The sequence below is a fragment of the Argiope bruennichi genome, chromosome 6 (genome assembly GCF_947563725.1).
Source record: "Argiope bruennichi chromosome 6, qqArgBrue1.1, whole genome shotgun sequence".
NCBI lineage: Eukaryota > Metazoa > Arthropoda > Arachnida > Araneae > Araneidae > Argiope > Argiope bruennichi.
Window position 1 is genome coordinate 129,381,928 of NC_079156.1, and position 23,172 is coordinate 129,405,099.

Genomic DNA, 23,172 nt, shown 5'->3' on the forward strand with positions numbered 1-23,172 from the left:
TCAAGCGTTCTACGTATTTTCATTTAAATCAAAATGGCTAAAGTATCTAAGTAATTTAATGGCATAATAAAAAAATAATTTAGTTAAAGGGTTGGAGGAAATTTTTAAATATTAGATTAGTGAATCAAAATAATGTCGAAAACAAGCATCAGTGTAAATTAAGAAAAAGGGCATGCTAAAAGAGAATTATATATTTTTTCATGACAGAATTAATATTTCCTATTTCTCATAATTTCCATTGTCTTGTTATTATTTGTTCAGATTTATTATTATTATTTGGTAAGTTTTTTAATTTAAAAAAAAATGCCATTTCTTCCACAGGAACCATTGAAGAGGCGATTCACATTTTTGAAGAGTTTTCAACTCTGGTAAGTACATTTTTTATTTTTATTTTACTCATAATAAATTTGGAAAAAAGAGACTAAAGATTAATTGAAAGGAAAAAACCAGCTGGAGCACCAAAACAATCTCGCATACTCTCTAATAAAAGTGTCACCCCCCTCATCCCGCATAGAATTGGGACCTTGGGTTAAACCAAGGTCCCAATTAATGATTTGCCCCAATTAAAGGTTTAATGATTTGCCTGGCATCGCTGAACGGTAGTTATGAATTATTCTTCTTTGGTTTGAATTTAGCATTTTCACTGAATCTATCGGGTGATTCTTGGCGAGTTTGGAGCCATTCCTCCCTAACATGCGGTTAATAGTACCGAAAATTGAATTTCTCTTTTAGACACATTGTTTCCAACTGATTGATATAAAAAATTTGACGTAGAATTATAATTGTTGTCACAAAATCATGGATATAATTGGATACAATTAAGTCTTAGCGTTATTGAATTATCGCGTTTACGTGCATGTGTATGTACAGACGAACAGAAAGTCAATCTCTTGACGGATTTGGTTTCAAATTTGATAGATACTTACAGTTTATGTATCAAATTTGATGCGTCTAGGTCTCTTCGTCTTGCAGTTATCTTGTTAACTTATATTCGTATAGACGGACATATAGACTTACTGTAAATGGATTTCATACAAAATAGTATAGATTTTTTTATCTACAAATTTGGTGTGAAGACTATATACCAAATTGCATCTCTCTGCCAAAAAATGGATTCAAATTATTGGGTTACACAGGCAGACAGATAGACATAGTGCCAAAAAGGTATTTTCCGAATTCAGGAAGGTCTGAAACGTGGAGATTCAACAAAGTGTCGAGTTCTAATTTTTTGACGATCAGAATATTTTCTCTATACTCTGTACACGAGAAAGTAAAAAATCGATATAAAATTTTTGCACACAGAAAAACTAAAAAACTAAACTATTATTTCTTACTTTAAGCATTATTTTTCTATGATTTATAAAGTTAGGAAAAACTGAATATGAATATGATAACTGAATTTTTAATGGTAGTGCATTTTTTTAATTGGTAAGTTTTCTACCTGTATGGACTGTCTCATATATTTAATTGGCTAATTGATTTCTCTTCAGTCTAGTAATTGTCCATTATTAATAGTTGAACTGATCGCTTCTTCATCAGCAAGCAAATGACTATTTCTTTTGTTCCATTTGTGTCATCTTCTCTGTCACAATCAGTGTAGTCGGGGCATTTCTTATCCATTGGACCTACCTTGAGGCGATGGTGATTCAGAACGTTTGTCGTCTTTCTGTCTGTTCAGGAAATCCCAACCCCAGAGTTAGGGATGCGGGGTTGCTGCGTGCACATGCAAACCGTTCCTGATTTCTCATTAATGACCATCGGCCCATGCCACTGAAAAACAACCCAAGAGAGAAGGTAGTCATAAGCTATTGGGTTTGGGAGATTTATGTTCATAGTTTTCTGCGCGGTGCATTTCATTAACAGATAAAACAGCTGTGTTACTGTAATCGCTATAAATACAGAAACAGTTTTGACGGTTCTTTCAGAATTCTTTGGCTTATGGCAGAGGCAAGGATATTTGTCAACAATGAATTTATATAACTTTTTATTGTCATATTGCGAATTGGCTGGTGATAGAGTTTCTTGCATACGAACTCCAGAATGAATTTGAAATCCGGTCTCAGATCCGGTTGTAGATCTGGAGTGTTCAAATCCTTTAACATTAAACGTTTTATATATATATATGAAAATTTTAGAGAAGAAAGTTATGGGTTATTTGAATATTAATATGAATAATTAAAATGCCCAAATATTGATTGTTAATGATTAGAATGGCATAAAGTCGCTTTTAAAGATAAAAGTCTATATGAAATATTCATCAGAAAATCTATCCATTGACATCAGCGATTGTAATTCATAGTTTTTTTTTGGAGGGAGGCATACAGTGATTTTCGGGGAAAACTCACATTTGAGAACTGGCTTCAAATTTCGGTTCTACTTCAATACAAATATATTTGGTACAAGACTTACTAGTCTCACATACGTGCCCTATTTTCTATGCATTTGATTGCTTAGCTCGGGTTTTTTGAACACCGAAGTTATGACTTTGCCATCAAGCCTCTGAGTGCCAAATTTTGACTAAGGTTAGAAGAATCATTAAAAGTATCTATTCAAATAGTTTATATTTGATATTTAGATTTAAAACATGAATTAGTAAATTTGTTTAAAAGTTTCAAATTTTCGCTCTCTGTTATAAAATTTTTAAACTGATAGCGACTATTTTGATATTTTCTAATATTATATATATTATGTTTTAAAATAAAACAAATTTTGCTCTTGTTATCGTTCCAATGATTTTTCATTCAGGGTTGGTTAGATTAATTTAAATTTGTTTATATTTGGATAATTAACTCTCGCTTTACTCTGGCTGTTAATCCCAAAGTGCAACTAAAGAAAAACCAGTCACAGTTATAAAAGAGACGTTTGTTACATAAAAACAACTTAACTTTTTTAATAAGACAAAATACAGAAGTACTTCTGGGTACATAAGTTTATTGCTAATTAAGTCACAACTGTATTTGTAGATTCGTACTACTAAATAAAAATTATTTTACAACATTTTTATGTCTTCCTTTGATAATTTTGTGGATTATCTGTTGAATTCACTAACATCCATTTGCCGAGTCATCCAGTTTCAGCAGATAATTGAGATTTACTATATTTATCACGAAATATTTAAACAATTCATTGCCAGACGATAATACGCATTTTGGAATCAAATTCCTGCTCTATAGTTTCTCTTTCTTTATAAGACGCATAAAATAATCAATAAATGTCAGAAACTCAATGAAGGACCAGACAAATGAAGATCATGAATTCTAGTCGTAATCGTCCATCATTGAATACTATTATAGTGTCAAAAAATTGGCATTGGATGCTGAATGTGACATTTTAGTTGAAAAGAAATTAAAACAATATATTTTTAGCATCTTTTATAGTTTTTTTTTTTTTACATTTTTGTGTTGCGAATCGTCAAAGAAAATATCTGGTCTTTAAACAGACTGTAACTGCCGAGTAGAGCAACTCGGGGTCCTTCCCTGAGTCGACTGCCCTTTATCAAGATTAATTTCCGCAATCGCAGTCTCCTCCTGGTCTCTGTCTCTCCCCTCCTATGAATAAATAATGAATCTCCCCTTTGGTCAGTCGGCCGCCTTGGCTCAACTCAGGTGGTAAAAGCGTCCACCCTTTTGTCCGGGAAGAATGAAAACGCGCGTGAGTCACCCCCTCTCCTCCTAGGATCCCCCTTCTGAGATGCGGGCTCTTCTGTCTCTCCCCTCTTCCCTGACGTCAGCCCCTGACGTGCGATTCCCTTGTCTTGTAATCACCCTACGCAGAACGCGCGTCCACGATGGCTTTCAACGTTTCATTGAACCTCATAAACCCCTTTTCGCGCGAAAGGGACTACACAAGATTCTGCACGACATATGATAAGGTCCTTAAACAGTAAAATAATAATTTCTTGATTTGTATTCGATTCATTTAGAAATCATGTCTATTTCATATAAAATTACTGTAGGCAATGGGTTAATGAACTCTTCAGGTTGTGAACAAATACAAGTGCAACGAATAATTTGCTAAAGGTTTTTATTCCTACTTAACTCGTACGGTCCTAATGGTCATATACATACCAAAGATAATACTTCATTCCCTATTGAATAAATTGTTTATCTGAAAAATTACCGTAGGTTATAGGTTAAAAAAATTTTCAGACCGTGAACAAATTCATTTGCAATGAATAATTTGCTAAAGGTTTTTATACCTGCTGCACTCTTTCGGTCTTAACGGTCATATCTGTCTCCACCATCAGATTTCATTCACTTTTGGGTAAATTATTTATTTGGAAAATTACCGTAGGTATAAGTTGATGAGCTCTTTAGATTGTAAACAGATTTTAGTGCTGCGAATCATCAGCTAAAAAGTTTTTTATTCCTGCTTAACCCTTACGGTCTTAATGGTCATATACGTAGCAAAGATAATACTTCATTCCCTATTGGATAAATTGTTTATCTGGAAAATTACCGTAGGTAATAGGTTAAGGATCTTTTCAGACCGTGAACAAATTCATTTGCAATGAATAATTTGCTAAAGTTTTTTTATACCTGTTGCACTCTTTCGGTCGTAACGGTCATATCTGTCTCCCGAAAGTCAAAAAACTAAATCCATTCCAAAAAATCCAAACTCATATGCATTGGTGCAAAGGAAGCTGAAGACAGCCAAAGAAAATATAAAAGCTATCTAGCTTTATTGCAATTGCATTATTGTTGGGTCTTCAGAACGAAATCAGTGATCTGTTAAATATTCAGATAGCGAAATCAGTATTTTTTCATCTTTGAAAGGATTACATTTATTAACTGATCAGCCGCTGGTTTTATGAGATAATCAGTAAAGTTTCAGAACGCCTTAATTTCATAGCAGTTCTTATAATTATCAATTTCTAGTTTGTTGATTTAAATGCAGTAATGTAAGTTTAATCATAACGTTTTATCTTAAAAAATGATTGACAGTGTTTTGTGGATAAAATGCTTTTTTGTAAGTACGTTTCGATAGAGGCATGCCTGTATTCATATTAGACATAAATATCTAGAAGAAAATATTACCTATTTTTAATATGTAGAGAACAAATATGATTCATAACTAAATATATCGAGATAATACAGGATGCCTGGACTAAAAGTATTCAAACACAATAGTAAGAATTGACAGAGACACGCAAAATTATTTATAAATTTTAATTTCGCTCACTGACATTTCTGTTACATCATTGATTTAATGACTTTCAAACCATATCACGATCCTGTACTCACAGTCAATAATTTAGAAACTCTTCCTCTTACATACGATTTAAAAAATACATCAAAATGGATATTAACCTACATCAATTAAACAAATTGGCAAATAAATTAAAATTTTGACATGCAAATAGAATTATTACATAATCGCAAACTGGCTACTCCGACCCGCTGGAAGGCACACAGAAAAAGTTAAATGACCTGACCGCCACAACAGCAACACTGGCGAGAACTATAGCTCAGTTCTAAGGGCTATCACTGGTCACGATACAACCCTTCCCTTAGGAAGTACGTCCTGTTATCGATAAGAGGGAGCCAACCCCCATTTTTGTATCCATCACTGTGGCGAGAACCAGCCACCATGCTGAAAGCTTCTCATTCTCGTGTCTAAAGTTCCTCTGGTGGGGGTAGAACTATTACATAAAAGTTATTTACCTCAAGTAATTGGAAAAGAGATACTGTTCATAGGACTGATATCGGTAAAATGGATCGTATTCTATTTGATTTCCGTAACTTGTTGACGTATATATCGATGTTTGTTGATGGAAAAGGGTAGAGGGCATTGGCGTTGTGAGGAAATTTGTAAAGAAACAAACTGATCTTGATGTCGTTTTTTGAATGTCATTAATATTCCAAAACAACCGTCTTATAGAATCAGAACAGTTATTAAACTAAGCTAAGATAAACTTGTTCCAAGGTCTTTCAAACATTCACTACTAAAACTCAATTTTATGTGCTTAGAGTTGAGCAACTTGATCAAAATATTGACTCCTGTTCCAATAAAAGCAAGCAAAATCTTACTAAAAAACCCTTCTGTAAATATTTTATTTCTAAATTACAAAATATTCCATAGTAAGATATTCATCGACAAGTGCGATACAGTTGCCGATTGTTTTATAGATGAATGGCCGTTTAATTTTCATTGTGTTTCACCGGCGACAATAGCCATTTTGTAGACAAATCCAGAAAGGCAGGACATTGGGTTGCAAACCTCCGACAGAACAAATGGATAAAGAAAAGAGGATTAAAGGGCGTTCGATCCCTTCTCCCCTTCCCGCCGATGTTTTGAGGGTGGTGGAGGAAATGAGAGGCCATCTGTCCCGGGGAAGCGGTCACCCTCCCCCTTCTCAAGCAATTTCAGCCTTTTGAATTCGCTCTCGCAGAAAATTTAAATCATAAATCAAGGATGCGGTTGAAGCGCATTAGGCTCTCATTTGAAGTATAAAATGGCCATGAAATGAAAATTAAACAACAATAGAAATACGTTTCACGATTTGTAGAGAAAGGGTGGACAGATGCCGTGTTGAAGTGGGTGATAGAATCAGACATGCAATCAAATTCTAATCTATGTCAGTGTTTTTAGTTTTTTTTAATGTGTGTTTGCGAAAAATGAGAAAAGGTGATGGTTTTATGTCAATCCTAAGATAGTTTATTTAGTTTGGGATGCAATGTTGAAGCAACATTCTGTTTATCAAAATTGTTTGTTTTATTCATTTCTATGCACTTTATTAGTCATGAGATTTTTGGAATGAAGAATAAAATCATGAGAACGTGGAAACTGACTTACTTTAACGTTTTCCAGGCAAATCTGCACGCACGTGTCCACACACACACGCACGCACCCCCCACGCACACACACACACACACACACAGATACACATACACACACGCACACACAATTATTTAATTTGTGGCAATTATTACCCGTTGTTGTTTCGAATTTGTTATTGGATTGAAATAAAGAACAAATTGGGAATTGAATATAAGCTGATAGAAGGTAAGCTATTAAAATTCTGTTTTATTTCAGTGGTATAATTTGGTGAATAATATATGAAGGAAGTATTTCCATTCTAGTCAACGAATTCTGATGTAGCAATATCAGTCAGTTCTTAAATGCAAGTTAAATCCTTTCTTTCAAAAACAGGCCAGGGTCTTTTTATAAATAAAAGATCATTACTCTTGTTAAGTCATGAACAGCCAAAGCACACTGTAGCGTCATCTGTAAGAATAGTTTATAAAAAAAGAATTAGTCGAGAGTTGTAACCCGACACAAGCGGGTACACGAAACAACTAATAAAAGGGCTTAACGTTTTAGAAGATTCGTTTTTAATCCAAAAACACAGTCCACATAATACGACGAAATATTGGTCCGTCGAGCCGGATAAATGGATGACATTTTGAAAGTAAAATTGAGTGCAACAAAGTTAATGAAGAAACACTGAATCGTGTGAAAGGTTCAACAAAGGGAATTTAAACCAGGATAGAAGCATTTAACTCGGAAAGATGGTGTTAAAGGATCCAGTGTTACTAAAATAGAATTACAAATCATTTTTTTTTTCAAAATTTTACTTCTATTATTTATTACTATTTTTTTCCATTATCCTTTAACACCGTCTTTTTCTCGGTAAATGCGTCTATACTGGTTGAACCTTTTACACGATTCAGTGTTTTTTCATTAGTTTTATTGCATTCAATTTTACTTTTAGAATTTTCATCCAACTCTGATAAAATAACATTACAAATAGAAGTTGATCAGTTGAACAATGCTATCAGGTATCTCTGATAAAATGATTATAAATGAAATGGCATTTAATAAAATAACATTACAAATAGTATTTGTTCAGTTGAACAATGCTTACAGATTTCTCTAATAATGGCATTTAATAAAATGACATTACTTTGATAAAGTAGCATTGAAAATAATAATTGTTCAGTTGAATGGTACTTGCAGATATCTCTGATAAAAGATTATAAATATAATGACATTATTCTGCCAAAATATCGTTACAAATAGGAGTAGTTCAGTTGAACAATGCTTGCAGATATCTCTGATAAAACGATTTTAAATCAAATGGTATTGCTTTGACAAAATAGCATTACAAATAGGAGTTGTTCAGTTGAAGAATGCAAATATCATACAAATAGGAGTTGTTTAGTTGAACAATGCTTGCAGATATACAAATAATATTGTTCAGTTGAACAATGCTTGTAGATATCTCTGATAAAACGATTATAAATAAAATTGCATTACTCTGATAAAATTGTAGAATAAATAGTAGATGCTCCGTTGAACCATGATACCTCTGACAAAAAGGATTTTTCACTTTCGGTGTCGTAGAGATTTTTTAATGTTTACATATTATTATCCACCAAGCATTGCTGTATAAAACTTGCTACATTTACTACGTTCGTTCACTCTTTAAACTTGCGGCTATTATTTCTTATGAAACCTGGAGATATCTTTTTGCTTTAAAACTAAGAAATAACCCCTGATCAAACGTACAGCCCTTGCATTTATTAACGCCAGGTACGAGCCACACACTTATTTGCAAAGGCGAGCGTCATTCCAGTCCTCAGAGCTGTTGCTACTGCAGGGGCTGCTGCCTGTCCGAGCTAATATGAGGGGGCGCAGAGGGATCACAAATTGCGACGATGACGCATTTAATTTTCTCCTAACTATTCCTCCCGCAGACCGATTTGGGAACGAATCGGGCAACATGTGTTTGCTTAACAACAAGCACCGCTGCACCGGCACGCGACTGACCCCTGCTCTGACACCGGGGACAGTTAACAGGGAGGTCGGGAGGGAGATATTTTACATGTGGTTGAAGATGGTGTTCGGGCACTCTGAATTTAAAGTTTTAGTTATTATTAGAGGGCGCTTATTGAATTAAATAAAAGCACTTGCGAATTTAAATAATTTCTTGGTTACCTGTCTTTTAAATTAGATTTTAACATGTTCTTATTTTGTACGAGTCAACCATTTAATAAGCACTAGTTTATTTTTATTTAAATTAAAGCATAACAATTTGGTTCACTAACATTTAATAATAAATCAGTTTCAGGCGTTTGAGTCTTGGTATCTATGCCACGAGAATTATAGCTCTTTGTGTGAGAGGCACAATTCGAATCTTTATGTGAGGGGTACAAATAGAAGTTGACAAATGAAGCAGAAGTAAAAAAGAGAAATAAATCGTAAAAATGACGGGTCGTTTAAAGTAAATATTACTGCTTACTGGTGTTTCTAAAAAGATATGTCGTCTCTAAACCGTCTCTTCAGCTGAACCATTTTTACTCTTTCGTATACGAAATATAAAGGAAGTGATGTAATCGTCAAAATATTCGCAACTTGATATTTTGACGTATTTTTCATGTTTGGGACTTCCTTGAGTCTGAAAAACACATTTTTGGCTTTATGTCTGTCTGTCTGTGAATATTATAAATCAAAAAGGTTTTGAATCAGACGAACCAAATTTGGAACTTGGACTTTGAAGCCGAATGTGTAAATTTCTATGAAATTTTGAACGAAATCCATTCACAGAAAGTATACTGTATTGAAAATTTGAACGAAAATATTCGCAGAAAGTATGCTGTTCGATTTCAAGTAAACTCGATCATTCCAAAAGTCGATAAAATTTAATGTACACATTTGACATATAAAATATCGATTCTTACCAAATTTTGAGTCAAATATGTCAAAAGATTGACCGTCTGAGTATTTGTGAATGAAATGACTTAATAACTGAAATGACTTAAATAATGGAAATTCTGTTTGTAATTTTGTGACTACAACTATTGCTCTGTGTCAAATTTTGATTTCATTCTTCAGCAAAATAGACGTTCAAAAGACATATTCTCGTTTTAAATATTGGAATGACATCAACGATCTATGTTTCGTAACTATCATTCGTTAATGCAAGGCATTTCCGGCCTTACCCAAGGTCTGTAATTCTATACGAGAGGTTATAGTCTTCTGTAGGCGTTTCAAGGTCACATTTTCTACCTCGTTATTGGTTGTCTGGTAACAATAGGTAACGCGGTAGAAAATGTGACCTTGAACCACCTACAGAAAATACACAAACTATAATAGGAGAATATATGCGAGAAAGTTTCGGAAGACCATCCTGCCGGTTATTAATCTTTGGGTTGTAATCACCATTCAGGTTATCTTATAACGATTGAAAGGATTCGGTCATTGAGGAAAACTTGAACACGATGAATGGTTTTCATTGGATGTTAAATTATTAATATTTTAAGACAGATAATGGTTTCGAAAAATTCTATAGACAAACTTTTTATGTTCGTAACGAGGATGAACTGATGCTGTCCCTGTAACCTCTCAAATCGGATATAAATGCATTCCTTCTGTTGGTTATAAAAGCTTTACAGTCAAAGTGCATTTTATAACATTAAGTTTTAAGGAATGAGCTAATTTCTTTTAAAATAAATTTTATCTCTCTTACGAGTTTGATATGCGAGAATAAATGAACATAAATGAAGCATTTCTTTACGCCATCTTTCTAAATGTAGTGATTATATCTTAATATTTATTATTCAATGTCTAAGAACGTGAGTATTCGATATCTAAGGAAGTATGAGTATACTATGTCTAAGGCAGTTTCGGTATCGAAAGAAGTATGAGCAGACAGTGTCTACGGCAGTTTAAATATTCCGTATCTAAGGAAATAGGAGCAGGTAGTGTGAAAGACAGTTTAAGTATTCGGTATCTAAGGAAATAGGAGCAGGTAGTGTGAAAGACAGTTTAAGTATTCGGTATCTAAGGAAATAGGAGCAGGTAGTGTGAAAGACAGTTTAAGTATTCGGTATCTAAGGAAATATGAGCAGGTAGTGTGAAAGACAGTTTAAGTATTCGGTATCTAAGGAAATATGAGCAGGTAGTGTGAAAAGCAGTTTAAGTATTCGGTATGTAAGGAAGTATGAGCATAGAATGTCTAAGAATGTATGAGTATACCGTGTCTAAAGAAGTTTGAGTATTCAATATCTAAGGTATCAGTAATATATCAGTATCTCAGTTTATTTCTCAATCTTTCCTTTTTGAGGAATAAGAAACTACAGCCATATACATACTTATTTTATTTTTATAAAAAGCTATTGATAAAAACAAATATAATAGTTGTTTTAAATATATTCCTTTAGAATTTGCGCGTTATGTGTAAGATTGCCCTACAGCACTATCTCCTACATTGTGAAGAGGGCCGCGGTGGCCTGGTGATAAGGTCTCGGCTTCGGAACCGGAGGGTTTCAGGTTCGTGACCCGATTCCACCGAAGAACCGTCGTGTAAGGGGGTCAGTTGCACGTTAAATCCGTCATGACCAAACGTCCTCCCGCTGGTGTGGTGTGGTGTGGAGAGGGGGGTGCCAGCTCAGGTGTCGTCCTCGTCATCTGACCGCGGTTCAAAATTACGAGGTCCGTCCCAAAATAGCCCTTATGTTGCTTCAAACGGGACGCTAATATAACCAAACCAAACCAAACCTACATTGTGAAATCATATAATGCGTAACCTACTTACGGCGCTGTATGAAAAACTCTAGATATTTCTAAAAAGTTAGTGTTTCACCGAGATTTTTATGCAATATTTTGTAAACTTTTGCTGAAAATTACATCCATTTGAAAATTTTTAATTTGGTGTTAACTGTGTAATACAATCACGGCCGGATTATTAAATAGTCAAAGTAGACAAAAGCCTGGGAATCTTGCAATTTTGATTGGCCTTAAGTCTTTTTTCCTTTAACCTTATTTTTAGGAATTTAATTTGGCGTTTTGATTTGATTTTTAAAAACCTTAAATTAAAATTAAATATCATATAAATTTCAGAACATTATTTTTTGGAATTTTTTTTCTATTTTCCTTGTTAGATTTGCAATTAGTTAGTAAGTTAACTGACTCGCATGTCAGCAGACTTGAAAACCTTTGTATTAAAGTATTTCGGTTTTGTTAAATAAAGTTATATTTTTTAGCTATTTTTTAAGAAAATAAATTTTAAATTTTTCGTATTATTTTCATTTAAATGCGAAATAATACACTTAACGTTCTTGAAAAAAAAACCGTGATTAATTTTATTGCTCTTTCATTTGCTATCACATTTGTTACTTAAATACTGCTTATATAGAGATTAAATTAAAATATAGAGAAAATAGTTTATTTTGGAAGTTGGGTAGGAAAAAAGAAGACTCGGACATTTACTTTACCTAGAAACCTCTGTAAGTCTTTATGCTTAATTACTTATAGTTATAACCAGGAAACAAAACATTGAGGAATGCATAATCTTAAAACAATTGTTTGCAAACTTTAAGAAGAATTAATGCTCTTTTGAAGTTTATAATTTGGTATTAACTGCTGAGTATTTCGAGAGTGTGACGATTTCGAGAAATGCAATCATTTGAGAATATAGTTGCTTAAAACAATGTTCTTGTTTTCAATAACTAACAGGCTGATGAATATTTACGAAGACTTCGAGAAAACAGTATAAGTTTGAAACTCTGTTATTTGATTATAACTATTTATGGCGTATTTCAAACTAAGATAGACTAGGCAGCTGCCTAGGGTCCTAGAATGCGAGGGAGCTGCAAGAAGGTCACTTAAGAAACATCATTTTTCTAATTGCCAAATAAATAAATTAGTAAAAAAAAGCACATTTTATAAACGATAAAATGTTAGGATAATATTAACACTCTATTATGTGTAATTTATCAGATTTTTATGTTTCATAACTTTTATTAGAACATTTATTGAACCGAACTATTGCTTTACTTATATTGGGTACAAATGTGGAGGCCAGCAGTCTAAAGCCATTATAGATAAATAAAAATGCATTAACAAGTTCATGAAATTAAGAAATATTAATCTGAAATAAATCATTATCACATTAAAATTGCGCTGAAATGTGAAACTAAATTGGCTTTCTTACTAAAAGAGAGACCATATAATGTACTCTGCCTAGGCCCGTAAAATACCTAAATCCCCCATTGTAACTATTCAGTACCTTACAACGATTACTAGGAAATATATCGGTCATAAAAAAAAATGTTCGTGTTTTCAATAATGAATACGCTGATGAATATTTAGAAACTCAAAGGGGACAGTATCTACTTGAAGTTTTGTTGTCTAGTTGTGATTGCGATGTGTGTTGTAAACAATGATTGCCAGGAAATACATCATCATGAAATACTGTTCGTGTTTTTAACAATGAAATCGCTGATGAATATTTGGAAGCATTTATTTGAAGTTCAATTATTTGGCTGTAACTGTTCAATGCCTTACAATGATACCAGGAAATGAAACAATTTATTCGTATTTTCCACAATCAAAATGCTAATGAATGTTTAAAAATTCGTTGAAGAAGCAGGTCTCACTTTAAGTTCAGTTATTTAGTTGTAACCGTTCAATTCTTTAAAACGATAATATACAACTGTAAAATATTGTGTATATCTTCAACAGTGAACATGCTGATGGGTAATATTTGAAAGTTCAGAGAGAACATTATTCACTTGAAATTCATTTATTTGATTATAACTATTTAATATTTTGCAGTGATCGTATGTTCGCCTTTCATACAACGAACACGCTGATGAACATTTGAAAACTCAGATGGAACAGTTTCCACATGAAGTTCAGTTATTTGATTGTAATTATTCAATGGTTTACAGTGATCATTCGTCATGCGTTCGCTTTTCCTACAACGAACACGCTGATGAACATTTGAAAACTCAGAGGGAACAATATCCACTTGTAAATGTTCAGTGCCTTACGGCGATTATCAAGAAATACATCATCATAAAATACTGTTCATTTTTTCAACAATGAACATGCTAATGAATATTTAGAAATTCATAGAAGAAGCAGTTCCCACTTGCAGCTCTGTTATTTGGTTGTAACTTCTCAATGCCCTACAACGATTACCAGAAAATGCATCATCTTAAAAATACTGTTCGTATTTTCCGCAATCAGCCTGCTGACAAACTCCTAATCTCTGCTGTCAATAGCGGATAAGCATTCCATAATTCAACCTCCGATTTTGTGCACATTTCTTTAGGAGCAGGATCGCATCCGCAGCTTTTCCCCAATTACTATCGAGATCGCTGCCAGAAACCCCTTCATTAAATGGCTATTAAAACCGCCGCAGAGACCGACCGCCAGCTTTTGGACGTTTCCCAAAAATGCCACCGGGATGGGGATGGGGTGGGGATGAGGCGCGTTAATTAAATATTTATGGGGGGTCGTCTAATTAAGAGGCAGGCAAGGGTGAAATTTCCCCTTGCAAGACTCTATCGGAAGTAAGTCTGGGAGGTCATCATTTACGCTGGATGGGACAGCGGCTCCATAAACTTCCCTTCTCTCTTTCCTTTAACGAGTGAAGTTGCTCGAGATGCCCTGGGCCCTTTTTCGCGAATTGATACTCGTCTTACCTGGGATCTGAAAGAGTTAGGGAAATGGATTCTCGCAAGGAAATTAAAAAGCCACAGGATATCTGAGTAGCTGAGCGATACAGATTTAAAATCTATAAATTGCGTTTTTAATTTGTCTCTCTGATGATTTTGGTGTTTGGAATTGTTACAATGAGAAAAATACAGAGATGTAGCAACTTAATTCTTAAAACATCTTTCTTGGGAAAATATATGAACATTGAAAGAATTGTATGCAAAATATTTTGTAAACCAATTTGTAATAATCTGATTTTTGTCTAGAAGAGAAAAATTTCTACTAACGGATATAACTTGGATTCAATTTCAACGTTTAATTAGTCAAAATTTATCAAACTATTTAATAACAATGAATATGAATGTAAAACACATTTCACTTAATAAAACTGATTCAGTAATTTTGGCTAAATATATTAAATCGAGTTTATTTTCTTAGTTATGTTCAGACACAATTAAATGTGGCAGAAGAATATAAAAGTTTTAATGCTTAACCTTCCGTTAAGTTAAAATTAGAAAAATCTTTGTTCAGCGTTATGCAAGCTTCATTCAACACTGTATCACTTTAATTTGTAGTTGCCTCATACCCCCTAAAAAAATCTCAATTGATTTCTGCTTCTTTTTTAATCCTAAATCAGCTTATATTACTCTATTCTAAATTTTTCTCTTATTTCCTGATCCAAATCCCACCCTTTTTTTTATTTACTTATTTCTAATACGCTCTCTAAAAATTGTTGAGTCTGTAATTAGGGCTTTCCACGCTTTAAGTGAAGGGATAAAAATTCTTAACATCCATGGCATAACTTCCGAAGATACACAAGATTCCCTTTCCTGAATCGACACGTATCAAAGAAATCCATATAAGAATCTCTTAGTAAAATGGAAACTAAGGTAAAAACTTTTCACGCTTTTCTCTTGTGTCCCGATATAAGCAGACGCGTTTCAACTGTCCTCCCCATCACAAACCATACCCTTCTGTTAAAAAATGAAGTTAAATTCTTAATTTGTTTTCTTTTCAACACTCATTTTCAAAACTATATTATATATAAAAGAAAATTTCGTACGATTTTGAACTCTATCTATGATTATGGATAACCCGCTTAGTTGTGCAGTGTAAACGGAACCGTTTTTGTCATTTTTGCATCACTTGGGTATATGCACTAATTTTTTGTTTTTTGTGCACTAATTTATAAAGTAATTCCAGAAAAAAATCTGGGCTTACATTCGGCTCATAATTATATAACTGAACCTCTATATCTCTGCTCTACATTTTCTTGATCAAGTGTACTTTTAAGAACGAATCAATGTTTCGAAATCCCTTTATATTCCACGAAAGCCTTGGTTATTTGCTTTTTGAGTCTGATTCTGTGAAGTTAATTTCTCCAAAATTTCTGAATCTGAAGTGTATGAAACATAGAATCAAAGTTTTGGAACAAATGTTTATTTTTTAATTTTTTGGCTACAGAAATATGAGTTCAGAAAAAAAAATCTGAATGTATGCTTTATAATTTATGCACTCTTTAACAGAAATAAAGAAATATGAAACATAACAATTTAAATAAATGTGTAGGTAATCAATCATATGTGCGCGATAGCATTTAATAATCCTCTCTTCTTCTTCGTTTTTTACGAAGCATAATGTCATCTTATAAACAGAAAAAAAACTGGTTTTAACTTACCTTACTAAGGAAGCCTTTTTTTTTTTTAATTTTTTTTAGAAAAAGAGAAGTTTTTTTTCCAAATCTGAAATCTAAAAGGATTCTGTTTAGTTAAAAAAATATACACGTAAATGCGGAATTTTTTTAATGACCTCTTTATATAATAGAACCTTCACTTATTGCTCCAGAGAATGATCCAACTTACGATGAACATGCCAACTTATTGCCTTACGAAAAATAAAAATCAAACCAATATGGCAAAGGAGTTATACTAAAGATACATCGTCAGTTTCATTTGAATCATAAATTTCTTTATACGAATTCTTTCTAAAGTATGATACTCAATAATAATAATAGGATAAAAGAAAACTTTGAGTTTGGAGCAGCGACTAGAGATATCTATCGAATCCTTTCATACAGAAAACAGAGTGATAAAACATCTTCTAAAACAGATATTCCTGGCTCTACTATTGTTTAGTGCCTCGAGGGTTTCATAAGTACAGAAACCTTACCAGCTTGAACCCTTCTAATTTTTTTTTTGTTCCACCTGGAAGTCAAGGCACACTTCAACTCCAGTAGTTTCCCCACTGTTCAACTTCATCCGTCTAGCCCTGCCAATAAAAGGCGGAGCCCTTGCTAATTCATGTATTTGACGCCCATAATTACTCATTAGGGCTTATTCTGTGGGGCGCTCAATAAGACACCACAACATATCCTTTTTTTCTTGTTTCTTTTCCCCCTCCTTCGCCGGTCCTTTCATTGCTTGGGGCGTCTCCTGCTAATTGGAGTCATTACTTGCCACGCGTAAACAACGGGACGACTTGTCTTGGGCAAATGCTTATCCATAACTCTTCCGGAGTTGGATTTTTATTAAGTAACCCACGGAAAAAGATGGGGTTCCGTTTTGCAGAAGAATTTTGTCTCGGGCAGAAATTAGTTGGGAATGAACTTGTGTCTTGTTCTAGCTAAGGTATCGGGTAAAATGGTATCTCATTTATGAGATGTGTATAGCGTTTTTATTATTTCTGCAATGTCATTGAAATGAATCAAAGCAGATGATATCGCGGTTATTAAAGATATTTTATTTCACAGTGGCAAACCAATATTAAATAGTTAAATACCAGAAAATTCTTTATCGAAGAAGTGTTTGAATTTATATTAAATATTGTTATTTGTAATAAAATATTATCTGCAAAAGAAATTGCAATACAGTACACTCCAGAGTATCCGGCCTAATGTGGCGGAAGGGTAGGCCGGATAACAAAAATGCCGGAAAGGCCGGAGCTCCATGAACTCATTACTTTGCCCACGAATACCAGGAGACAAAATTTTTATACCAAAACTCACTGTTATAATGCGTATTTTCTCCCTTCTTATTGAGTACTAAGCCCTCCATTTATCTCAAGCCAAATAGAATGTGAACGCGACCCGGTGAATCATTGAAGCAGTTGCTGGTTTTTGCTACTACACCACAGTCTAGTCGCTGTACTGCGAGTAATTTCTCCTCCATAGTCACTACAGCTTTTTTTTCATTTATCGTCCATTTTGAAATTTTCACTGTGGTCCACTTAAAAAAACATTAAGCATACCCCAAGAACAATTTTCGAAAGCTGCACATACTGTGCAGTTGTAATCAGGAACAACGGAAATAATTGGGGTCTTCTACACACTGACGAAACAATGAACATCGAGCAGAACGCTGCTCTTTTCCTGTCGCAACTTGTACACGACACCTAGGAGGATCGGAGCAGACGCCTGCTTCCAATACCTACGGGAATGCTGCCTTGCTTTTCTCATATAATTACGATAAAAGAAAACTGGGCCGGATAGTACGGAAGCCGGATAACCGCGAACCGGATACTCGGGAGTGTACTGTATTAATATTTGGTTATATAAGAAATTCGATCATTCATTACATATTCCAGAAGACAAGAGTATTATACATCTAATGGTAACTCGCTTATTCAGACTACAAATCTACAGCATCTCCTGCAAGTATTTTAAAACGACGAATATATTTTGGTGGCATATCCTTACTAAAATTTCAAAAGTCTAATTTAATGTACGATAATAACAACATTGTTATTAATTATAATGATTGCCATTTAGTTTTGAATACCAATTTTCATTCCGGAAAACGTCATCTTCGGTTGAAAAAGTAGTTTAAGCAATGCCGAAAAAATTCTTACGATGTACTTAAAAACAAGTTTTAGCAAGTCTTACAAAAACCTTGTTTCTTTTGCAATCAACCTCATTCAAAAATTGACATGCTGAAACTTCTTGAACTTTTTTTCATTTGCATGCTTTACTTGCACACCGGGTGATTCAAAAATCCGTTAACATTTGGAAATTCAATAATTCACTGAATAATGTCGGTAGAAAGGTAAAAATTGACACACATGCTTGAAATGACATGGTTTTTTTTTATTAAAGCCAAAAAAAAAAAAGTGCAAAAAAAAAATGGGGGAAGACGACAGTTGTTTATCTAACGGGTTGTGGACGAACGAAGTCCATTTCATACTTTGAGGGTCAGTAAACTCCCACAACTGCAGAATTTGGGCTGCTGAAAATCCTAGAACTGTCGTGGAAACCCCTTTGAATGACGTTGGTTGTGAGGTTACCTGAAGTCTACCGCGATCGTCCGACCTCATTATGGATGCTAAAAGACAACATCCGATAACGCTGTGCGGAAAAAAAAAAGAATGATCTGCTTAGAAGCAAAAATTGGCAAGTTTATATTTTTCATTCTGTACTCATTCCTCAAAACTTTGTTCCTTATGAGAGTAATTCCATTTAAAAATTAACATACTAAATCTTTTTGGACATCTTTCCTCACTCGCTCCCTTGAGAGATTGTCCAGTCTAAGAAAAAATTTATCTTATAGTTGGCTCCCGAGTGCCACAATTTAGTTTTAATAGTTTCGTCATTCCACGAATATCAAACTCATATCGATAGAATAATCTAAGCTGTAAGAAAAATTCTTATTATGTCCTTAAAGACAAAGTTTGGCAAGTTTATTTGGTTAAATATTTGGCAACTTCATTCCCGGCACAAAACCTTGCTCCTTACTAAGCCGCCTCCATTCAAAAGCTGACGTAGTAAGCTTGAACCTTCTTGGAGATTTTTCCTCGTTTGCATCCTTTAGATACTGTCTAATCTAAGATAAAAATCGTCTTATAGTCGCATCCTATTACCACAATTTAACTTTATAAAATCATTTACCATTCCACAAATTTTAACCCATGCCGAAAGAGTATTTAAAATTGTATGAAAAAAAAATTATATTATGTGCTTAGAAGAAAAGCTTAGCATGTTTATTTTCTTCATTCTGTTCTCTTTCTTCACAAAATCTTGATCCAAATTGTCCATTCTCATTCAAAAAGTGACTTTTGAAGATCTTTCCTCGTTCGCATCCTCAGGAGAGAGTCCAGTCCTTGGATACAGCACTCGCCGTTGGCTAGTATAATTGAGAGGCAACTATGAAACTGAATCAAAGGCGTGTTTGCATGAGCATTGTGTTTGGCAGCGGGACGCGGTTACAGTGAATTATTGCGTGGAGCGTAGAGAAGGGGGTCGAACACTTAGTGTCGGCCGATGCCTTCGGGCATCCCTCTCATTTGCATCCTCCTTTCCTCTTGGCTGGGCTTCTTCGCCACGATTGATTGGGAACTTGAGTTTGCGGTCACGGCAGATTCCGAAGCAAATATTTGGCGATATGATCGGAATTAAGATGACCGCAGGAAGCGTCTTGTGGCCACCAAGAACACTGGGACCATCGATTTTTGACGAGATGCCCAACTCTGAACATTGAGAAAGGATCACCTCTGTATATCTGAATGGTGGAGTCCTAAGAGATGTAATGTCTTATTGTTTTGATTTTCTAGGATGATGCACTTATTATATTGATAGGAAAGGGAACTGAAGGAAGAGAGCTTTGAGGAAGAAAATTTTAGGCAATTCAAGAAGATTTCTAGGGTGCTATACTTATCATTATATTGGGGCATGAACAAGTAGGAAATTATAAGGGAAGACTGAGAGTTGTGGAAGAAATTTTCAATTGAATTCTGTGATGGTGTATGTATCATTATGATGAGGGAATTGAATGAAGGGAGCATCTCGGAAGGAAAGTCTAGGGAATTCCAGAAGATTTTTAGGAGGCTATACTTATTATTATATTGGGGTGGGAACAAATAGGAAATTTAAAAGGGATACAGACAGTTGTGTAAGAAATTTTTAATTCAATTCTATGATGGCATCAGTATCATTATGATGAGGGAATTGAAGGAAGAGAAAGTTGCAGAAAACAAAATCTAGAGAAATCCAGAGGATTTTTAGAATGCTATACTTATTAATATATTGGGGCATGAACAAGTAGAAAATTAAAAAGAGAAACAATTATACAAGAAATTTTAAGGGAATTCTAAGATGGTACATACATTATTATAATGAGGGAATGAAAAGGAAATTGAAGAAAAAGAGCATCGCGGAAAAAAAAATTTAGAGAATTTCAGAGGATTTCTAGGATGCTATATTTATCGTTATATTGAGATATTATATCTGTCTTATTTGTTTTAAGGTCCTATTGAATTTGAAGTCTTAGGTGTAAAGCTTATTTAACGCATTTAAATAAAAACTATCCGTCGTTAACGACCAGTTTGTTCGACCAGATTTTTGATTTTTTAGACTGGTAAATAAAAAAGTGGAATGCATATTTAAAAAAAATCACGATGTTATTTAAAGAGACCGATAAATTGTGTTTGATATTAAAAAAATTATTAAAAGTAAAGAAAAATTGTACAGGAAATAAATTAATATCATAATTTTTTTGATTTTTAATACAACATAAAATCCATTTTTCTGAAAAAACTTTGTAACTATGATCTTCAATTTCTTTAAGTAAGTCATTGCGATTATCCATCTGGCTATGGTTAAATCTGCTTTCGAGCTCTATTAGACTTTGTTTGACTGTTGCCATTCAACAATAAGTAATAAGAGTGATTTCAGTGTAATGCGCGTTTAGCGTTTTATGCATATATAAATGTTCTGAAAAAGAGAAGTATCAAAATAATCATATGCTCATCTTATCCAGCTTGCATTAAATTATAGCAGGTGTCTAAAATATATCTCGATTTATAGAATTTGATTGTATATTTCAGTTTAAAGGGATTATTTTTTAACTGTTTAAAAAAACAACTCATTCGATATCTTCTGTGGGAATCCGACGTATTTCTGAGCATGCTTTCTTGGCTTCCCCCTTCACAAGCAGGACAAAGTATTTTTTCATCTGTGGGCCACAAGTTGTGAAGTGGGATCTTTGTGTGGCAAATGATGGATGGGCGTCTCTAATGAGGAGTCATCTGCATATCAGGAGACGGATGCTCTGTTGGCAGGGAAAGCAAATTGTTTTCTTGCGGAGGAGCAAGGCGAAAGGAACCAACTAGACGCCTTTGGCGAACAATCCTGAGAATCGCTGAAGAAGTATTGGTGAAGTGTGAGCACGTTTAAATTATCTTAATGAAAAGGTAGGAAAATTCAAGATAGCTAATTAAAAACTCTCTGACGGAAATCAAAAGAATCTGTATATTCCACGTGCTATTTATTCGAAGTTGTAAAAAAGGGTTGTAATTCGAAGTAACATTGTATAGCACAATAGCCACTGTCTTTGAATAGCATGATTGGTGATATTTGTGTTTAGAGATAATAATTCTAAATCTCGAAAATCCTCACTCATTGAAATGAGAAATATTTACGAATAATTTTGATTGATTTTGTTGAGTCCTAACAATCAGGTTTTGCAATGTAGTCAACATGGAGACAGTATTTACCAGATCTTCCTAATATATATTTTAGTTCAGTCAGATCGATGTTCAGCATTGAAATTATACGAGAGTTATTTTGAATTGGATTTGGTTAATTTGAAAAATGGTCAGATGATGAGGATATCTGATAAGGCACTTATATCAATGTATTTTATATGAAACGAGGAATGAAATCCATGCTTGACAAATCTTTAAACTTGGTTTTTTTCCCGATTCCACCATCATATAACTACCAATTAACTTATTCAGTTGACAGCTAAAATAGCATATGTTAAAAATATTTCTGTTCTTATAGTAATCTTTGTACTTGTATTTCGAATATAGTTATAGTCAAAATATTTTCAAAATGTTTATACCAAATTGTGTTTGATTTTTAATAAAAATATTTTTTCCTTTGCAAAACAAAAGCCTACACGGTTATTTACTGTAAGAAGTATTATTCGAGAAATGTGACAAGAGTATGCAGAAAAATTATTGAATATCAGTTTTGCAAGTCTGTGTTTTCAAAAAAATTAATTACAAAAATTGCTTGGCTTAAAACTTTTATCAAAATTCAACAAAATATCTAGCTTTTTTTCTAATGGAGATGGAGTTGTAAAACATTTTTATTCTACCAAAAACTGATGAGAATAGAAAAAACGAGTCTAGCATAAATCCACTTCTTTTCCATTTTGCATTCGGAGATACATAGACTTTATTAAAGATAAATATGTTTCCGAAATCAACTTGCTGCCTACAGAGTCTTTCATGGTTGGTACCTTTCTGCCTAATACTGTCGTAGGATAACGCTCCTACTCTTTTAATAACGACGCAAAGGAACTTGAATTAAGCGAATAAATATTCGCGCCTCCTCTATTCCTTAAGAAAAGGATGTCCTTTTGTGTGTGTAAGGACGGGTTCTCATGACTTCATACCCTTTCAGAAAGCCCTACTTTATGCAAGAAGTTCGGCGTTCTGTCTCGTTAATATGCGTTTTTTGAATGAGCCCACTACTTCTGAAAAACGCAAATAATCGTCTGAATTTACACCCTTGCCAGGAGGAATGAAATATTTTTTGCAGAATAAAATTCCTTTTGACATATTTTTTTTTGTTGCTGAGATGATGTTTGATGCAAAGGATTTTAAGAGTTTGGAAGAGCTCATTTTAAGGTTCTTTCTTTAAATTTTCGAAAATAGGTAATACTGCATACTAGTATAAGTAAACTATATGAATTAATGATGCGTAATTAGATAATTTTAATCTCGGGT

General features: G+C 33.8%; 1 protein-coding gene across 2 annotated transcripts in view; it reads left to right on the top strand.

The window, feature by feature from the left end:
• Positions 1-341: 341 nt before the first annotated feature.
• The window catches only part of LOC129971567 (homeobox protein prospero-like), a 391,670-nt gene continuing 368,839 nt past the window's right edge, over positions 342-23,172 (top strand). For both annotated transcript variants that reach the window (XM_056085453.1, XM_056085455.1), the window contains exon 1: positions 342-368. The gene's annotated coding sequence lies outside the window, so the exon portion shown is untranslated. The remainder of the gene's footprint in view (positions 369-23,172) is intronic.